The 22,326-nt window shown below is 41.1% G+C and overlaps 1 pseudogene; it reads right to left on the reverse strand.

Moving 5' to 3' along the window:
* Positions 1-291: 291 nt before the first annotated feature.
* LOC147948527 (uncharacterized) lies at positions 292-9,181 on the reverse strand (annotated as a pseudogene).
* Positions 9,182-22,326: the final 13,145 nt, after the last annotated feature.

Consider the following 22,326-nt stretch of genomic DNA (forward strand, 5'->3'; position numbering starts at 1 on the left):
TGAAAAAAATATTTTATTTTTGTTGTAATCAAATTCCTCCTAATAAATATTAACTTTAACATATGTCAAAATCTGAGATTGATAACTTGACACATGTGAAAATCTTGTTAATGGCTAACTTTTAAAATCCAACTTTATATAATAAGATATATATATATATATATATATATATATATATATATATATATATATTATGAAATACAATTCTATATATTTCAATGGATTAAAAAAATTTTAAATACACTTATACGTATATTGAATAAATGCAAAAAAATATGTGGTGGGTTTAATTCAGCTAAGGAAGAGAAAACGGCTAACAACACCAATAGCGTGAGCTACATCTGGTCTTGTACAGACCATGGCATACATCAAACTACCAACTGCAGAAGCATATGGAACCCTTACCATATCTTCTTTCTCCAACTTTGTTTTTGGGCTATGTTGTTTGCTCAATCTAAAGCCTGTGGGAAGAAGAGTACTAACAGCCTTAGACTTATCCATGTGAAACCTTTTAAGTACTTTCTCAATGTACTTCTCTTGAGACAAGTGAATCAGCTTCTCACCTTTGTCTCTATCAAATCTCATACCAAGAATCTGTTTTACTGGACCCAAATTTTTCATGGCAAAGGACTTGCTAAGCTGCTTTTCAGCTCCTCAATTATGCTCAAGTTCTTTCCCACAATCAACATGTCATCAACATACAAAACCAAGATGATAAAATCATCATCACCAAACCTCTGCACAAACACACAATGATCAGAAGTAGTCTCCTTATAGCACAACTCCCCCATAACAGACTTGAACTTCATGTACCACTGCCTCGGGGCCTACTTCAATCCATAAAGGCTTTTCTTCAAACGGCAAACTAAATCCTCTTCACCCTTTTTCACAAAGCCTTCCGGTTGTACCATGTAAATCTCTTCCTCCAAATCACCATGAAGAAAAGCAGTTTTTACATCCATTTGCTCAACCTCTAGATCAAGACTTGCTGCCAATCCAAGTACAACCCGAATGGATGACATCTCACAACAGGAGAAAATATTTCATCAAAATCAACTCCTTTCTTTTAGTCATATCCTTTCACAACCAACCTAGCCTTGTATCGAGGTGACAAACTGGTCTCATCATGCTTAATCTTATACACCCACTTATTAAGCAATGCCTTTTTACCCTAAGGCAACTTTACCAACTAAAGAGTATGGTTCTCTTCAAAAGAATCCATCTCGTCACCCATGGCATCATGCCATTTATCCTTGTGTTCATCCTCCAAAGATTTAATATAGCTTTCAGGTTCTCCCCCATCAATAAGTAACACATACTCACCAGGATTATACCTAGTCGACGGTATAATACCTCTCTCAAATCTTCTAACAATAGGTGGATTCTCAACAAAGAAGGAACCTTAGCCTGCTTAATAAGTGGGTGAAAGCTGTCTCTCAGACCGAGTCTCTTATGCCACAACTCCATGGCATCATCGTCCAAAGCATTAACACTGTCTTTGGAAACCTTAGCCTGCATCAAATAGAAAGATGAAAGCTTCTCACCTTGAACCACAACCATAGAACCACATGAAAGCTTCCATTTACCACCACCATGTAAACTGTAGAAACCTTCATTATGAAGTCTTCCCGTAGATATCAAATTCATCTAAAGATCTGGGACATGCTTAACATCCCTAAGCACAAGTCTAGTCCCAAGATTAGTCTCCAAGCAAATATCACCAATGCCAACAACCTGAGCCAAACCATCATTCCCCATCTTCACAGAACCATAACTACCCGAAGTATAGGTAGAATACAAATCCCGTTGGGATGTAGCATGAGTAGTAGCTCCATTATCAACCAGCCAACTGGTGTCTTGGCATACATTAATGACATCATTCTCAAGAAGAATGAGAAATTGATCGTCAGGGATTGTCACTCGTTCTACTTCTTCTTGCTTCCCTTGCTGTTTGTTATCTCTTTTCAACTTCCAGCAATCTTTCTTCAAGTGTCCTTTCTTGTGACAGTATGACACTCCATATTCGCAAATTTATTAGATTTGCTTCTGCTCCTGATCTTATCATTCTTGGGCTCTCCAAATGTACTCCTCCCCCTTGACTCAGTAACCAACACATTTGAACTCGAGGAACTAGCATTAGACTATCTTCTAGTTTCCTATTTCAAGACACTGTTCTTCACTACATCCATCGAAATAACACCATTAGACGTGGAGTTAGTAAGAGATATCCTAAACACCTCCCAAGAATCTGGTAATGTACCAAGAAGCCACAACCCGAGAATCTCATCATCAAACTTGACTCCCATATCAAAAAGTGTATTAAACAGCCCCTGAAACACATTTAAGTGATCAGTCATCAGAGTTCCCTCCTGATACCTCAACTCAATCAACTTCTTGACCATGTACATCTTATTATTCCCGGTCTTTCGAGCAAATAGTTGCTCCAGCTTCAACCACAAAGAACGAGCATTAGTCTCATTTTCAATATGATTCAACACATTATCATCTACCCATTGCCTTATCAAACCACACACTTGGCGATGCTGCAATTTCCACTAATCATCAGTCTTATCTTCAGGTTTCTTCTCCTCAAAGACAGGAACATGAAATTCCTTCACGAAAAGCAAATCTTCCATCTTGCCTTTCCATAGATGATAATTAGAACCATTCAAGCTTATCATTCTACCCATATTTTCCATCGTTCACAAAAGCAACCAATAACCAAAGTTATTAAACATTGTTCTGATACCACTTTGTTGAGGAAATAACGCACAATTGCGCAGCAGAATAAAGTTTCACCCTAACTTATGTGAACCTGTGAGGAAAATATAATAATCTTGGTAGCAAAACCTTCAAAACATAAAATAAACGAGACACATAATTATATGTGGAAAACCTCCCCAATGTGAGGAGTAAAAACCACAGAGACCATAGTCCACTCAAAATTCCACTATCACCAATGTATTTAGGTACAACCACATCCTACCTAGAGACTAAGGTTACAAGTAGCAATCACCGACAATAAGAAAACAACATAAGAGAGAGAACACAAAAGCCTAAAATTATGCAGTTCCAAACGACCCTAGATTCACTAAGATTCCAGCAACCTATTCAGATCTCCACCGTATAAATCTTAGATAAACAAGTCAGGAACAACTTTGCAAAATTTCAGCTCAAACCGAGAAAATCTCACCGTTAGATCTTACAAACACTCAAGATAGATACTGCAGAAAGATCTGAAAATTCCAGACACGACCAACCACGCTAAAACTCAGATTTCTCACAAACCAACCGTTGAAACAAGATCTCCACCGTCAAATATGTAGAAAACTAAGTCACAAAGCTACCCTCCAAAAATCAGCCAAATCGGAGCTCGTTCTTTGAAACAAGATCTCCACCGTCAAATATGTAAACCACGGAATCACAAAGCTACCCTTCAAAAATCAGCCAAATTGGAGCTCGTTTGAATGTCCAAACATGCAAAACACCAAACCCTAACAGTTCTATTTTTCTCTCCTCCTCTAGATCCAAAAATCAATTCTCTTCTCTCTATTCTTCCTTATGCCAATAATTAGGTTAAGACTGTTTATATAGTGTCTCATAACCCAAAGCTCAACATTAATCTCATGGACTAATATAATGGCCCAAATCTAGGTTTTGTTAACCAAACCCAATTGGTTTCCACACTAGGAGGAAAACCCAACAAACTCTCCCTTCGACTAGGTGGAGGAAACTGCCATCCCAGCAACCAAAAAGTCATTGGTCAATATTAAGAGTAACTTTGATTCGTTTCAATTCAGGAAACAAAGTTCAAACATAGTTACGGATGATGAATCGCCTACTAGCAAGATAAGTTAGAAGCTTCGCTTCGCGCATCATAGAACTTGATCTGAGTTGCTTCCCTTTGTTATATCATATGACCTTTTGTAAAATTCGACACTTCCACTTATATAACAACACACTCAACTTCAACATTTTTCTTTTAGTTGACATTATTTTTTGGCTGCTGTAGTATAGTCAAGCGTATAGCAAGTTAATTATATAAATTACATGTTTTAGACATAAGCTTTCTGATGTAAAAGCTGGTTTAATATGTACGTTAAGGTTATAATTAACCGTATAAACAACTAGAGAAATACCTTAAAATAGCACTAAAACAAGTTTTATGGACAACTATAGCACACATTCTATAAATTTCCAAAAATAACACTATTTAACACATTAAAATATTTAAAATTAATTTTTAGAATTTTTTTTTTAGGTTTGGGTTCCCAATTTCACATTTAGGGTATAGTTTTGAGGGGTAGGTTTTAGTATTTTGAATTTAGGATTTAATTTTGAAAGATTCATTGGTGCTATTTTTGAAATTTTAGAGATGTTGTGCTAAGTTTGGAAAAAAAAAAACTTATTTTGGTGCTATTTTTGAAAATCTCCCTATGAACTATCTTCTAGACAAAATGTTATTTTGATTACCTTTGTATATTTCCAGCATTAGCGTTGATGTCACATAACTTGAATGATACAGAAGCTCGTCGTGGGCGTGTAGGGTCTCTACCAGTTCTGCGATGCTCTCTTTCTGTGCCCTGAGTGTTTCTTCTCTGATTGAAACAAGTCTCTCTTCCCCCAGTAGGTGACTTAGCTGTTCTGATCCGTGTATGTTTGGAAGAGACTCCCACGTGTGCTTTTCCTTTAGCTAAACGGAGAGCCTCATTAGGACTAGGCAGTTCTGAAGAACTCTGATCTGAAGAGCTAGTTGCTTGAGCTGTATCTTTGATCTACTTCTCAAACTTATTACTAAGCTGCTCCATCTATTGCTGAAACTGAGTAGACATTGTCTTGTTTGCTTCTGTTATTTGCTTAGCCATGGCTTGGTTCAAAGCTTCCATAGCTTCTGGGGAAAGCTCCATTGTACCTGCAAAATAAAGAAGAAAAACTCGAAGTAAAACGTTCCTTGAGTGAAAGAAACAAAATAAACTCTAAGACTCGTAATCTGGACAAGAAACACACGACTGCAGAACTAGTGTCGAGCGTCACCACAAGACAATCAATTGACACCCAACCCTATAAACTAACAAACTTCGACAGAAATAAACCCTAAGGTAATCAAATTTCGAATACAACACAAAAACTAAATCCTAGACTCTCAAAACTTGATCTAAACACCAATGATCAACAAAAAAAACCCTCAACTAACAAACGAATTAAATCAAATTAACACAAACGAAATTAAGCAAAAACACAAGAGATTAGGGTTTAAAATCGCTTAGCCTTTGGCACAGAGTTTGCTCTGATACCACATAATACGATCTCCCTAGGATAGAACTCCGATGAAAGGCTATAGACTAGTGACTGGTGATGAGATCCGATGGTGATGGTGCGGAAGTGACAAATATGATGGAGGTAGTGATGATCGAGTGATAGAACAGTGATTCGATGGAGATAGAGGTTTAGGTGATTGTATGGATTGAAACAAAAGTGAAGAGTTTCTGAATCACAAAGTGTATAGAAACCCAGAAATCAAGAACGCATTCAAGAATTCGAGTTGAGAGAAAAAGTTTAACAATACTTGTTCAACATACTTCTTCGCTAAAGAACAAATAGGCTTAGCTTTGGGGTTTTATAATTAACCCTAGGGCTCGACACTCCAAACAGCAGGAAGTTCAAAATAAAACAACAAGACGTTTAAAGGAAATAAGAAAACAGCAAAACGTCTAGGTGACCTGTAGTAGTACATAAGTCACTTGTATTAGTACAGAAGTACATTATTCCCCATTGGTAATGACTTCTAGATAACTTGACATAGTGATCCATTTGCCTCATTAAAAACCATACTAAGAAAACCCATTGGGACATAACTCAGATATGGGAAAAAGAGTACAAACTTCACACCTAAGTTATCTAGTTATCATTACCGGGTGAAGTCTTCAAGGTGGATATGTTGAAGACTTGGATCCTCGGTAGGTTGAATGACCCGTCAACTATGAGTGAGTGAGCTTCCTTGGCCATCTCCTTAGCTCTTGAACGAGTGATCCTTCCCACCATCTCCGATTTCTCTGCAGCCTCTGGCTCCGTGCTTGCCACGATCATATCATCCTCCCCCTCTTCAAAAGGATTTGTCCTTAAATCGGAATCTGCATAGTAAGGGAGCAAGTCAGAAACATTGAATGTTGATGATATGGTATACTTACCTTGAAGATCAATCTGGTATGCGTTGTCATTGATCCTCTTGATGACTTCAAATGGACCCTCAGCTCGTGGTAGAAGCTTGCTTTTCCTCTCTTCTGGGAACCTATCCTTGCGTAAGTGAATCCACACTAAGTCTCCCTCTTCGAAAACGAGCTCCTTTCTGCCCTTGTTCGCATGCTTCTCGTATTGCTTGGTCCTTTTCTCTTTGTTCTCCTTAGCTTTAGCATGTATCCTCCTCACCTGTTCAGCCTTTACTTTGCCATCAAAGCTACACTTCACACTTAAAGGTAAAGGAATCAAGTCTAGAGGTGATTGTGGATTAAAGCCATAAACAATTTCAAAAGGAGAGAATAGAGTAGCAGAATGCTTAGCGTGATTATATGCAAACTCAACATGTGGTAGACATTCTTCCCATGACTTGAGATTGCTTCTCACTAAGGTTCTTAGGAGTGTAGATAGCGTCCTGTTCACCAATTCGGTTTGCCCATCTGTTTGCGGGTGACATGTGGTTGAGAATGATAGCTTGGTTCCTAGCTTAGCCCATAACGTCCTCCAGAAGTGTCCTAGAAACTTTGTATCTCGGTCTGAGACGATTACTTGAGGCATTCCATGTAGACGTACTACTTCCCTGAAAAACAAGTTAGCTACAATAACAGCATCGTCCGTCTTGTGACTTGCAATGAAGTGAGCCATCTTGCTAAACCTAACCACAACAAAAATCGAATCTCTACCATTTTTGGTTTGAGGTAAGCCAAGAACAAAATCCATAGAAATATGAGTCCAAGGTTGAGAAGGGATAGGGAGAGGAGTGTACAAGCCGTGGGGCTGTACCTTACCCTTCGCCATTTTGCAGATATGGCACCTAGAACAAATCTTCTCAACGTATTTCTTCAATTGAGGCCAATAGAAGTGTTCTTGCAGTCCAAGTAGAGTCTTTGACACTCCGAAATGTCCAGCTAGTCCACCTCCGTGAGCTTTTCTAATCAGCAGCTCTCTCATGGATCCTCTGGGTATGCACAATCGATCCTTAAAGAACAAATATCCATCCTGCCTATAATAGTTTTCAAAAGCAAACTTATGGCATTTGCCATAGCTCTCAGCAAAATCTATGTCAGTCTCATAAAGCTCTACTATCTCATCAAAACCTACTAGCTTAGAGGACAAAGTAGAAATGAGAGTGTACCTCCTGGATAATGCATCTGCCACTACATTATCCTTACCTTTCTTGTACTTAACCGTGTAGGGAAAAGTCTCAATGAACTCCATCCATCTGGCATGTCTCTTGTTGAGCTTCTGTTGTCCTTTGAGATGCTTCAAGGACTCATGATCAGTGTGAATAACGAACTCCTTGGGCCACAGGTAATGCTGCCACGTTTGAAGAACCCGAACCAAGGCGTACAGCTCCTTGTCATATGTAGGATAGTTCAACGTCGATCCTCCTAGCTTCTCACTGAAGTAAGCTATTGGCTTCCTATCCTGCATCAAAACAGCACCTATACCCACTCCGGAGGCATCACATTCAATCTCAAAAGTTTTCATAAAGTCAGGAAGTAAAAGAATAGGGGCAGTGATAAGCTTCTCTTTTTAAGGTTGAAAACGCCTTCTCTTGTGCTTCCTCCCATCTGAATCCTACATCCTTCTTGACAACTTCTGTAAGTGGCGCTGCAATAGTACTGAAGTCTTGGACAAATCGCCTGTAGAACCCTGCTAGTCCATGAAAGCTCCTGACTTCTGCCACGTTTTTGGGTATTGGCCACTCCTTAATAGCCTTGACCTTCTCATCGTCCACTCTAACTCCTTCTGCACTAACAACAAAGCCTAGAAAAACAACCTCAGTAGTACAGAATGAACATTTAGAAAAATTAGCAAAGAGGGATTGAGAACGAAGAACATTTAGAACTTGGCGGATGTGTTCTAAGTGTTCTTCTAGACCTTTTCTATAGATGAGTATGTCGCCGAAGTACACAGCCACGAAGATGCCTATGAAAGGTCTGAGAGCATGATTCATTAAACGCATGAAGGTGCTAGGAGCATTGGTGAGACCAAACGGCATGACTAGCCATTCGTAGAGCCCTTGCTTGGTCTTGAAAGCTGTTTTCCATTCATCTCCTTCCTTCATTCTGATCTGATGATACCCACTCTTCAAATCTATCTTTGAGAATACTGTTGAACCACATAACTCGTCCAGCATGTCATCTAATCTCGGAATCGGATGTCTGTACTTCACTGTAATGTTATTAATAGCTCTACAATCAACACACAACCTCCATGAACCATCTTTCTTTGGTACAAGCAAAACTGGTACTGCACATGGACTGAGACTCTCTCGGATATGTCCCTTGCTCATCAGCTCTTCTACTTGCTTCTGAAGCTCTTTGGTCTCTACTGGATTAGTTCTGTAAGCGGGTCTGTTCGGTAGTGCTGAACCTGGTACCAAATCGATCTGATGCTCTATCCCACGTATTGGCAGCAAACCTGGAGGTATCTCTTCTGGAAATACATCCTTGTATTCCTCTATAATCTCTATCATCTCGCGTGGAAGCTCTTCTGCTGACTTAGTACTGGTGAGTGTCTCCTTATACACAAACATGAATGTGGTCATCTCTAGATCAAATAGCTTGTTGAACTCGCTGTGGTTGATGTACAAGCTGTGTGACACTTTCTCTGTATCTTTGCGGTTCATGTGAAGCTGGTCCTGGTAGATTTCGCTGGGTGTAAGTGGTAGAAGAGTAACCTTACGTCCCTTGAACTCAAACGATTGCTTGTTGGTGTAGCCATCATGAAATACTCTTCTGTCGAACTGCCATGGTCTTCCCAACAGAATATGACTGGATTTTATTGGAATCACATCACATAGCAGCTCATCCTCATACTTCTCAATTGCTAGTTTCCCCATCACTTGCTGCGAAACTGTCAAAGCTCCCTTGTTGTTCAACCACTGCAGCTGGTAAGGTCTTGGATGTGAAGTGCTCTTGAGGTTAAGCTTCTGTACCATCTCTTCACTAGCTGCATTAGTACAGCTTCCACCATCAACGATCAAGGTGCAGACCTTGTCTTGAACCATACACCTGGTGTGAAATAGGTTCTCACGCTGTCCTCTATCATCTGGATGAATCTGAACACTTAAAGCTCTGCGTGCTACCAACATCTCTCCCATGACTGCTGGTTCACCTTCTTCACCGAATTTAGACTCTGGTGCACTCTCTGAACTATCTGCTGGCACAATCTCTCCTCCTTCTTGAAGAAGAAACATCTTCTTGTTAGGACAGTCTCTGGAATAATGCCCCATTCCTTGGCATTTGAAACACCTGATATGACTTGTAGAGGTGCTACTCTTGGACTTGTAATCGATCTTAACTTCCTCTTTGACTGTGGCTGTCACGGGTTTGCTGTCCTTGGTGAAGGAGGGTTTACTGAACTCTCTCGGCTTGGACAAGTTAGGCGTAAACGTAGACCTCACTCCCTTTCTCTTGATCTGCGACTCAATCAACTCTGCCTTATGTACCATTTCTTGCACATCTTCATAGTTCTGCAACTCTACCTTGTCTTGAATCTCTCTGTTCAATCCTCCAAGGAACCTCGACATAACTATGTCTTCACTTTCTCTTAAATCAGCCCTGATCATAAGCGTTTCTAGCTCTTGATAGTAGTCTCTAACAGACTTAGTACCTTGAATGAGACGCCTAAGCTTGTTGAGAATCTCTCTCTGGTAGTGTGTAAGCACAAACTTCTTTCTCATCTGCGTGACTAGCTGTTCCCATGTAGTGATAGCAGGTTCTCTCTGTCGATGTCTAGTAAGTCCCAGCTGCTCCCACCACAACAAAGCATAGCCATTGAATTCGGATATGGCTATCTTCACCTTGTTCCACTCATAAGTACCTTGAACCTGAAAATTAGATTCCATCTTCCTTTCCCAGTCTAGATAAGTCTCTCTGGATCATTGGTTCCATGAAAAGAACGATATTGAATCTTGAGGTGCTTCAGCTGCTGCCTCAAAGGATCATAATCCTTACCATGATCTCTGTTTCTGTTTCTCCTCATTGTTTCTTGACTATGATCTGAAACTTCTTCTTCTTCAGAATAACCTCTATCTGACTCAATGTATATTCGATGCCCAGCTACTTGTTCAGCTCGTCGTGGGCGTGTAGGGCCTCTACCAGTTCTGCGATGCTCTCTTTCTGTGCCTTGAGTGTTTCTTCTCTGATTGAAACAAGTCTCTCTTCCCCCAGTAGGTGACTTAGCTGTTCTGATCCGTGTATGTTTGGAAGAGACTCCCACGTGTGCCTTTCCTTTAGCTAAACGGAGAGCCTCATTAGGACTAGGCGGTTCTGAAGAACTCTGATCTGAAGAGCTAGTTGCTTGAGCTATATCTTTGATCTGCTTCTCAAACTTAATACTGAGCTGCTCCATCTGTTGCTGAAACTGAGTAGACATTGTCTTGTTTGCTTCTGTTATTTGCTTAGCCATGGCTTGGTTCAAAGCTTCCATAGCTTCTGGGGAAAGCTCCATTGTACCTGCAAAATAAAGAAGAAAAACTCGAAGTAAAACGTTCCATGAGTGAAAGAAACAAAATAAACTCTAAGACTCGTAATCTGGACAAGAAACACACGACTGCAGACCTAGTGTCGAGCGTCACCACAAGAGAATCGATCGACACCCAACCCTATAAACTAACAAACTTCGACAGAAATAAACCCTAAGGTAATCAAATTTCGAATACAACACAAAAACTAAATCCTAGACTCTCAAAACTCGATCTAAGCACCAATGATGAACAAAACAAACCCTAAACTAACAAACGAATTAAATCAAATTAACACAAACGAAATTAAGCAAAAACACAAGAGATTAGGGTTTAGAATCGCTTAGCCTTTGGCACAGAGTTGGCTCTGATACCACATAATACGATCTCCCTAGGATAGAACTCCGATGAAAGGCTATAGACTAGTGACTGGTGATGAGATCCGATGGTGATGGTGTGGAAGTGACAAATACGATGGAGGTAGTGATGATCGAGTGATAGAACAGTGATTCTATGGAGATAGAGGTTTAGGTGATTGTATGGATTGAAACAAAAGTGAAGAGTTTCTGAATCACAAAGTGTATAGAAACCCAGAAATCAAGAACGCATTCAAGAATTCGAGTTGAGAGAAAAAGTTTAACAATACTTGTTCAACATACTTCTTCGCTAAAGAACAAATAGGCTTAGCTTTGGGGTTTTATAATTAACCCTAGGGCTCGACACTCCAAACAGCGGGAAGTTCAAAATAAAACAACAAGACGTTTAAAGGAAATAAGAAAACAGCGAAACGTCTAGGTGACCTGTAGTAGTACATAAGTCACTTGTATTAGTACAGAAGTACATTATTCCCCATTGGTAATGACTTCTAGATAACTCGACGTAGTGATCCATTTGCCTCATTAAAAACCATACTGAGAAAATCCATTGGGACAAAACTCAGCTATGGGAAAAAGAGTACAAACTTCACACCGAAGTTATCTAGTTGTCATTACCGGGTGAAGTCTTCAAGGTGGATATGTTGAAGACTTGGATCCTCGGTAGGTTGAATGACCCGTCAACTATGAGTGAGTGAGCTTCCTTGGCCATCTCCTTAGCTCTTGAACGAGTGATCCTTCCCACCATCTCCGGTTTCTCTGCAGCCTCTGGCTCCGTGCTTGCCACGATCATATCAATGAATGTCCTTGAAACTATTTGTCTTGTAAACGGAATCCATAAGTCTCTGGATGGAACTTGAGACTCTAGAGATTGACACTTTGTTGGAACCAATGGGTTAACGTTTAGATGTTAAATTTTAATTTGTTGATTTGTATTTTTTTTTTTTTTGGAAAACTTCTAATTAATTTAAAGAAGAAAAATATGAATTCTAGATTAGCTAAGGTGGGTTCTTATGCCTTGAATGGTAACATTACATTTGCGGATTTCAAAATGCGTTTTCTAAAAAACACTTTTATACACCATTCAACAAAACAAAGTTGTCATTGGCGTTTTTGTAAAAAGTGAGAAAAGTATGTTTGCGTTTTTGAAGGAAGGTTATTAACCCATGGACCGCACCTATTTATGTCATTAGCAATTATACAGCGGTTTTGTTTCCAATTACGCACTGGATAAATGTATATGCTACTTTATTATTTTCTGTTTAATTTATAACTAATAAAAATAGTTAATAATCAACAAAATGTTTTTGAAGTTGTTAATAAATAATAATTCTCATTGATAATTTACTTCTTAAATGTGTCTTTTTAATGATAAAAATTATTTCATATTTGTTTATAAATTATAAAATAATGAGCTTTATGAACAAAAAAAGATTTAAAAGAAAAGCAAGAACTTAGGTTAAATTAAAATTTCCATTTTTATTTATTTTTAATTCACTTATATTTGGTAGGTATAGACTACACTTATCTTTCAAAAATCACATATACAAATAAATCATAAAAAGTCTAAACTATTTTCTCATGTATTAAACTATTAATAGTTTAATTAATCTATATTTTCGTAATTCAAAATTTATTATAATAATAGGGTAAATATTTGTTTGTAAATAGATAAATCTAGTTAGTATACGTAGTATTATTATAAGAAAATTTTATTTTAATATTAATTTCTTATAAACACAGAAAATGTAATATATCACTATTTTTACAAAAAAAAAAAAAAAATTATTTATTAATAGAAAACAAATTAAAATAGATAATTATACTACTTATTAATAAATCAAAATGAAATACGTACCGCAAATTATATTTCACCAATCAAACATTATTTTGTACCGCTTATTTTGGAAAAACCGCACTTGTCCCGTAAATACATGTGTCCCGCACGTACCGCAGTTGAACCGTACCGCACTATCAAATCGTTAGTTCCGCACTACCAAATCCACCGTTACCATTCAGACCCTTAGTGTTTTTGATTTGCTTTCTTGTTTTACATTGGATATAAGGTTCTAACGATTTTTTTTTTTAATGAAAACACAATATAGAAAGATAAATATATATATCTAGATAAAAACCCGCCCGATAGGTGGGTTTAAAGTTTGTAAATATAATTAAATTTAATAAAAATATATTAAAATATATTATATTTTATTTATAAATTTTCTTTTTACTATAATACACTGATTATCTATATACAAATTTTTTATGTACGTTACCATTAAAAGTGTATTTTTTACACCTAGGTATATTGTATGTTACAAATATATTATTTACCACCACTTAAAAAATATCTATATGAAAAAATTAAGCCAACTATTATATGTCTCTTTACTTTCACTTTTGCAAAGTTTCTTTAATCACTAAAATTGTTGGTTCAAAAAAATTTTTGAATAAAAAATAAATTACATTACAATAGTGTATGACTAACAATGGAGAGAACCCTACGTCCAACCTCCTCTACCATGGAGAGAACTTTCGCTCCGCCTTCGTCTCTTGGAGAGATAACCTTGCGTCCAACCTCCTCCACCATAGAGAGAACTTTGGCTCTGCACTCCTTCTGTGTGGAGAGAACATGTTCGAGTATTTTAGCTATCTCAAAGTGGTTTGCTCCAGCAAGCAATGAATCTAAAGACTCTTATTTAACGTCACAAAATCTTTTGATAGTAACTAATGTTAAATTTTCCAATGTAATCATGGAAGTTTCTTTGACACACCATGATGTAGCCTCTGTCTCCAAGCTCCTATAAATCTGTCAACAACGATTTATGTTTTTTCAATCTATATATGTTTGTTGTAGGCTTGTATTTGATTAGCCTATTTTATCCAACCATTAGGTTGACTACCTTCTCCTTTTTATCTCTTTTTAAGATTGAACGAATGGTAACAATTGTGTTTGCATAACAAAAAGGTCTATGACCAACTAATCAAGGTTGAGAAATTAGAAGAAAATTAATTTGACATAATTAAGAAAATATAGAAAATTATAAGCACGGTAATATATGAACCTCAAATAATTCAAAGATGAATATAAAAATTAAATAAAACAATCTAAAACTACTACAATAAAATTTTAAATTACAGTATTAGAAAATGAAGATGCATATATTAATCTTCCATATTTTTTTGGGTAAACATATTAATCTTACATATTCTAAACTGAAAAAGTAGAAAGTATGAGTATATTTTGGTTTTAAAAAATAAGAAAAATTTGCCTTCACATTAAAAAAGCTTCACCAATAGAACAAAGTTGAAAGCAATTTTTTTGAATAAATTATTTTGTTAGATGAATAATATGAGACGATCTATGTTTATATAGAAGTCAATATTTACATTTTTTAGAATTAATAATTTTCTGTATATTTTCCTTAATCCCTTTACTATTTTTTGTATAATTAATAAGTAAAAGAAAATTATAATTTCGAATTTTATGAATTATATATATTTAAAAAACTGCTTAATTTTTCTAATTTTTTGATAATTATATTTTTATATTATTAATATTGTTTAAAACAATTGTATTTGTTTTTGTCGTAATCTTAAATTCTTTATTAAATATTAACTTTTACACATGTCAAGATCTCAGATTAGTAACTTGACAAATGTCAAAATCCCTTTATAGAAGCAAATAGATAATCTTATGATCATAGAAATTATTTTGTTTTGATCGTTAAAATTGACACATGTCACGATATGATGAGTTACTGTAACACCCGCAAACCAATTTTTGGTATTTTGGTAAGGGTGTCGATCGACACCTTCTAGTGAGGCATCGATCGACACCAATTGTGGCCGGTTTGGTCGGTTCAATTTTAATTGTCCGGTTTGCGTGGTTGGTTTAGGGAATCCCTAAAATTGAGTTTTAGAGGAAGAAAACGACCTAGGGTCGTGTTGTTTTGGGTTATTCGCCGTTTTTGAGAGAAAACACAAAGAGAGAGTGTTCTTGAGCTTTTGGGAAGAGATTGAGAGATTCCTTGCTGTTCTTGGGAGATCTAAGGCTGGGAAGGTGTTAGAAGCTTGCTAGGAGTGAGGGAATTCGTTCTTGTTGGTCAGAATCTTCTTGAAAGAGGTGAGTGCATGACCATGGCTGATCTAAGCCTGTGATTCCCTTGTTCTTATTTGTTGTTGCTTGTTTGTGTGTTTTTCTTGCTGGGAATTGGTTGATACAGGTTCCTACGGAGGTATAAGGCTTGGGTTTTGAGTATTGGGCGATTTGGAGGAGATTGGGAGCGAGATTCGACTCTCGACTTCGCGCGGATCGCAGTTGCAGAGGGAGTGTCGATCGACACCACTTGGTGTCGGTCGACACCAGCAAGTCAGGCATCGATCGACACTGTGGGGTAGTGTCGGTCGACACCATTTAGCTAGTGTCGGTCGACACTAGGCTGGTGTCGGTCGACACCTCCCTTCCAGCGAGACGATGTTTGATTTCCTGGTTTGTGTGTTTGTTTGTTGCTTGTTTTGGAACTTTGGAATCATTGTTGCTTGTGTGTATAGCCCAGTAGATGGGAGGATTGCCTCACTGTGTGTTTATCAAATACTCATGCATCTCAATTTGTGTTTGTGGTGCAGGTAAAGGCAAAGTGTGATCGTGGAATCAAGGCAATGAAGAGGAGAATGTTCTAGGGACTCGATTGGATGTTGTCTGGCATTGCTAGGTTGCTAGAGTTGGGTTATTAGAAACATTGCTAGGTTGCTGGTTCCTTGTTTCTTGTTGTTTGGTATTGGGATATTGTCTTTGCTAAAATATTGGTTTGTTATTGGTTATTATTGGTTATTTATTGGATATTGATTATGTTATTCCGCTGTTGAATGTGTTTGAGGTTAGGTGGCTAGTGGGTATGGGACCACTAGCTATAGTTTATTATATTATATTTATTATTTTTTTAAGAAAAAAAAAAAAGGTCGGTCGTTTCATACTAGGTTTGGGTTCACTAGGTTTCTGTTGTAGATGTTTGGGATTTGCATGCTTGATTGATTATGTGAGTTAGTCAATTGTGTGTGGCATGGAGTCCTAGAACATCCTCTTCGAGCCGAGTGTGTGATTCCACGGTGAGTTTATGTTTCTGTGTTATAATAGGAATTGTTTGCTTAGCCTTCTATTCATGGTAGTGCAGATGGTTAGAGAAGATGCTGTGGCTGGTCGAGGTCGTGGACGCGGACGTGGCCGCGGACGTGGTCGTGGTAGGGGCAGAGCCCCAGTGGTTAGTGAGACCGAGGACCAGAGTGTGACAGCGGAGGGTGTTGGCGAGTCGCAGGGTGTTCCGGGGGATTCCGTGAGTGTGGCAGGAGGGGGCGGTGTTGATGCTCCAGTGGCCAGTGATGCTAGGGTCCTGGGTGTGGGGGTCCCAGCGGGTGGAGTCCCTGGTGTTGACGTTGCGGCTTTGCTAGCACAGGTGTTGGTGCGATTACCACCAGTGGTACCGGCTCGGGCTCAGGTAGTGCCACCAGTGGTGGCGGAGGAGCGGCAGCCAGTGGCTGCGGATGCGGGGGGTCCATGCTCGTTATCTCAGCATGTTGACAGAGATGGGTCGGTTGCGTACTGAGCAGTTTTCGGGAGGTGTAGATCCTACTGCTGCGGATGCGTGGAGGACGAGAGTGGAACGTAACTTCCATACTCTGAGATGTCCTGAGGAGTTTTGGGTGGACATAGGGGTCTACTTTTTGAGTGGTGATGCTGAGTTGTAGTGGAGATCTGTGGCTGCTAGGAGGGTGCAGCGGGAGATGACTTGGGCTGACTTCGTTTTGGAGTTCAACCGCAAGTATTTTCCTAGAGAGGCATTGGATCGTTTGGAGGTGCAGTTCCTTCAGTTGTCTCAGGGGACACGGTCAGTGCGGGAGCTGGACTTGGAGTTCAGTCGACTTCTTTGTTATGGAGGTCGGGCTATGGAGCCTGAGGAGGCTCAGATCAGGAGGTTCTTGAGGGCTCTACGTGATGACTTGAGAGTTCACTGTAGAGGGAGGAGTTATGCTACGCGTGCAGAGCTGGTTGAGACTGCAGCAGAGATTGAGGACGATATTCGGGCCCAGTCAGTGGCGGTAGCTCCAGCAGTTCAGCCTAGTAAGGCTCAGCAGCAGGGTGGTTCTAGCAGGGGCGGTAGGCATGCTCAGGGGACCAAGAGGAAGTGGGAGGCTACGAAGAAGCCGAGTGGTGCGGGTTGCTTCGGTTGTGGGAGCAGGGATCACAGGGTTGCTAGTTGTCCCAAGAGGAGTGTTCCGACGGCAGGACCTCGGGTATGTTATCACTGTAGGGAGACAGGGCACATCAGGCCTTTCTGTCCCAAGTTGCAGCCGGGAGCAGTGGCAGCGTTGCAGCAGGTGCAGCCTGGGGGTCAGCAGGTGGCACGGATTGAGCAGGCGCCACGAGTTTACACGACAGCTGAGACTGGTGGAACCAGTACCGGGGTGATCACAGGTATATTTTCTGGTACTTTAACTTTGTGAATTTTAGTAGGTTCAGAGTGTATATGTTTCATGTGATAAAGTGTTAGGTTCTCAACACATGAGGTTTGTGTAGGGACCTTGTTGGTGGGCGGGTTTAAGTCCCACGTTATGTTTGATTCTGGAGCTTCGCATAGCTTCATTACTCCAGAGTGTGCAAAGTGTGCGGGGATCGGCGGGGATCCTGGAGAGCGTACCGGAGTTGTTAGAGTTGCGGGGGGCAAGTTCCTGAGAGTTATTGGACGAGCTAGAGGAATTGATATTCAGATCGCAGGAGATTCGTGGCCAGCGGATTTGCTTATCAGTCCAGTGGAGCTGTATGATGTTATTCTCGGGATGGATTGGATGCATCGGCATAGGGTGCATTTGGATTGCTATCGGGGTAGAGTGGAGTTTGAGCGTCCAGGAGGGAAGTTGGTTTTTCAGGGTATTAGACCGACTTCAGGGAGTCTCGTGATCTCAGCCATTCAGGCTGGGAAGATGATCGAGAAGGGCCGTGAGGCTTATTTGGTTACTATATCTATGCCAGAGTCAGTGGGGAAGTCTACGGTTAGCGGTATTCCGGTAGTGGAGGAGTTTGAGGATGTGTTTCAGTCTTTGCAGGGATTACCACCATCTCGGTCGGATCCTTTTACCATTGAACTAGAACTGGGGACGACACCGTTATCCAAGGCTCCTTACAGAATGGCTCCAGCAGAGATGGCAGAGCTGAAGAAGCAGCTAGAGGATTTGTTGAGTAAGGGATTCATCCGTCCAAGTGTGTCACCGTGGGGAGCGCCGGTGTTGTTTGTCAAGAAAAAGGATGGGATTTTCCGGTTGTGTATTGATTACAGGGGTTTGAACCGGGTCACTGTGAAGAACAAGTACCCTCTCCCGAGGATTGACGAGTTGTTGGATCAGTTGAGGGGTGCTACTTGGTTCTCCAAGGTGGATCTGGCATCGGGTTATCATCAGATACCGATAGATGAGGCAGATGTGAGGAAGACTGCTTTCAGGACAAGGTATGGGCACTATGAGTTTGTGGTAATGCCTTTCGGGTTGACTAACACACCAGCAGCGTTTATGAGATTGATGAACAGTGTGTTTCAGGAGTTTCTGGATGTATCTGTCATCATTTTCATCGACGATATCCTGGTCTATTCTAAGAGTCCTGAGGAGCATGCAGTGCATTTGAGGGCAGTTATGGAGAAGCTGCGGGAGCAGAAGTTGTTTGCCAAGTTGAGCAAGTGTAGTTTTTGGCAGCGTGAGATGGGCTTTCTGGGTCACATTGTTTCTGTAGAGGGGGTTTCTGTAGATCCAGAGAAGATTCAGGCTATCAGAGATTGGCCTAGACCGCAGAATGCCACAGAGATCAGGAGTTTCCTTGGATTGGCAGGGTACTACAGGAGATTTGTGCAGAGGTTTGCTAGCAGAGCACGTCCTATGACTAAGTTGACAGGGAAGGATGTTCCTTTTGTCTGGTCAGAAGAGTGTGAGGAAGGCTTTGCAAGCCTGAAGGAGATGTTGACTACTGCGCCAGTGTTGGCTTTGCCTGAGCAGGGAGAACCCTATGTGGTTTATACAGATGCATCTAGAGTTGGGTTGGGTTGTGTTCTGATGCAGCATGGGAAGGTGATTGCTTATGCTTCGCGGCAGTTGCGGGTGCATGAAGGCAACTATCCTACTCATGATTTGGAGATGGGTGGTGTAGTTTTTGCCCTGAAGATTTGGAGATCTTATCTTTATGGTGCAAAGGTACAGGTGTTTACAGATCATAAGAGCCTGAAGTATATATTCACTCAGCATGAGCTGAATTTGAGACAGAGGTGGTGGATGGAGCTTGTGGCAGATTATGATTTGGAGATAGCCTATCATCCTGGTAAGGCTAACACGGTTGCAGATGCTCTGAGTCGGAAGAGGGTAGCTTCGGCTCAGGAGCAGGAGATGGAGTCTCTGGTAGGGGAGATCAGTGCTTTGAGCTTGTGTGTTGTTTCACAGGAACCGTTGGGTTTGGAAGCAGTAGATAGAGCAGATCTTCTGAGTAGAGTGCGGTTGGCTCAGGAGAAGGATTTGGGGCTGGTGAATGCCTCTAAGGATGTGGATTCAGAGTATCAGGTCTCGGATAATGGTACTATCTTGGTGCACGGTCGGGTTTGTGTGCCCAAGGATGAGGAGTTGAGACAGGAGATTTTGAGAGAGGCTCATGCGAGCAAGTTATCCATTCATCCAGGAGCGACTAAGATGTACCGTGACCTCAAGAGGTACTATCATTTGGTCGGGATGAAGAAGGATGTGGCTAGTTGGGTTTCGAGGTGTGATGTGTGTCAGCTAGTGAAGGCTGAGCATCAGGTTCCTGGCGGGTTACTGAAGAGTTTACCCATTCCTGAGTGGAAGTGGGATATGATCACCATGGATTTTGTGGTAGGATTGCCAGTGTCACGGACTTTTGATGCTATTTGGGTCATTGTGGACCGGTTGACTAAGTCACCACATTTTCTGGCCATTAAGAAGACTGATGGAGCAGCGGTCTTGGCCAAGAAGTATGTGAGAGAGATAGTCAGATTGCATGGGGTGCCAGCGAGCATTGTGTCTGATAGGGATTCTAAGTTCACTTCGGTGTTCTGGAAGGCATTTCAGGCGGAGATGGGCACTAAGGTGCATATGAGTACAGCTTATCATCCCCAGACAGATGGACAGTCTGAGAGAACGATCCAGACACTGGAGGATTTGCTGAGGATGTGTGTGTTGGATTGGGGTGGCCATTGGGCAGATCACCTTAACCTGGTAAAGTTTGCTTACAACAACAGTTATCAGGCGAGTATTAAGATGGCTCCTTATGAGGCTTTGTATGGGAGGCCATGTCGTACACCATTATGCTGGACTCAGGTGGGGGAGAGGAGCATGTTTGGTGCTAGTTTTGTTCAGGAGACCTCAGAGAAGATTCGGGTTCTCAAGCTGAACATGAAGGAGGCTCAGGATAGGCAGAGGAGTTATGCAGATAGGAGGAGGAGAGATCTTGAGTTTTAGGTAGGAGACAGAGTGTACCTCAAGATGGCCATGTTGCAAGGTCCGAACAGGTCATTGTCAGAGACTAAGTTGAGTCTGAGGTATATGGGTCCATTCAGAGTGATTGAGCGGGTTGGACCAGTGGCATATACATTGGAGTTACCTGAGGTTATGCGTGCATTCCATAAGGTTTTCCATGTGTCTATGTTGCGGAAGTGTCTCCGTGAGGGTGAGCAGGTGTTGGCTAAGATTCCTGAGGATCTTCAGCCTAACATGACTTTGGAGGCGAGACCAGTGAGGGTTCTCGAGAGGAGGATCAAGGAACTTCGGAAGAAGAAGATTCCTTTGATGAGAGTCCTGTGGGACTGTGATGGTGTTGAGGAGCAGACTTGGGAGCCTGAGGCAAAGATGAAGGCAAGGTTCAAGAATTGGTATGAGAAGCAAGCCGCGACTTGAGCTTGTTTAGCCTGGTCCCATCTGTAATCCGTGGCTGGAGCGGGAATGGAGTATTCCAGCCCATCTCTCTTGTTACTCGGTCGCTTGGGGTGGTTGGTTGTGCGACTCAGTAACAAGATGAGGTGGTGTTGGGGTACAAAGTTTCCGTGAGGCGGGGTTGTGAAGGAAAGTTTTTTGAAGGAGAAGTTTCCAAAAGTGGAATGTTTCCAAAAATGGAAAGTGCTAAATATGGAAAGTTTTATGGGAGTTAGAATTTGTCCATTTTAGCGGTGGAGAGCCTTAAAGGGGGCTTGTGTGTGGCCTTAGTGGCGGACTTTTGAGTCAGTGTACCGTGTGCGGCGGTCTTTCTAGACAATGTGTGGTCTTTGTGACGGGCTTTTTAGCCAGAGTGTCTTTGTGACGGTCCTCTTTAGGACATTTGTGTGGCCTTGGTGGCGGTCCTTTTTAGGACATTTGTTTGGCCTTTGTGGCGGGCTGTTTAGCCAGAGTGTCTTTGTGACGGTCCTTCGGGACAGATGGCCTTTGTGGCGGGATGTTTAGCCAGAGTGTCTTTGTGACGGTCCTTCGGGACATATGGTCTTTGTGACGGTCCTTCGGGATAGATGGCCTTTGTGGCGGGCTTTTTAGCCAGAGTGCCTTGGTGGCGGTCCTCTTTAGGACATTTGTTTGGCCTTGGTGGCGGTCCTCTTTAGGACATTTGTTTGGCCTTGGTGGCGGTCCTTTTTAGGACATTTTGTTTGGCCTTTGTGACGGCCCTTGTGGCGTGTATATGATCCTCTTGTGGTCATGAGGTATTCCGGTGAGGGAATATGTGGTTGGTAGGGCATTGAGATGTTTTTACGCGAGCCACGGGAAGGAAACCTGGATAGGGATAGGACTCAGACGTGTTCAGAATCGTTTGCTCGCAACTCTTGGGGACTTAGGTTCTCCTAGTACTGCTATATTCAGAGACTTTGTGGCTCGGGAGTATGGTTGGTATATCGACTTCGGATGACGATCCGGGGGCGCGCTGTAGGGTGGCAACCCGAGAGACGAGTTTGGACTTTTCCTTATATATTATGGCATGCGGGCTTCGGCCTGATGAGGAGCCAACATTTGGCATGCAGACTTAGGTCTGATGAGGAGCCAATAAAAACTCAAGGTTTAGGCCTATGAGTAAAGGAAAGTCCAAAAAGTCAAGAGCAAATGACGCCTGGAGCGTGAGTCTATCGCCTAGAGGTGACCTTCTGTAGATCGGTCGAAGGAGTGCGGGCTGTGGAGACGGTTGCACGGGAGTCCTTGGCTGATGGTTGTTCGAGATTTGAG

Source organism: Camelina sativa, chromosome 2, assembly GCF_030686135.1.
Source record: "Camelina sativa cultivar CO46 ecotype springtype chromosome 2, ASM3068613v1".
NCBI classification, from domain to species: Eukaryota; Viridiplantae; Streptophyta; class Magnoliopsida; order Brassicales; family Brassicaceae; genus Camelina; species Camelina sativa.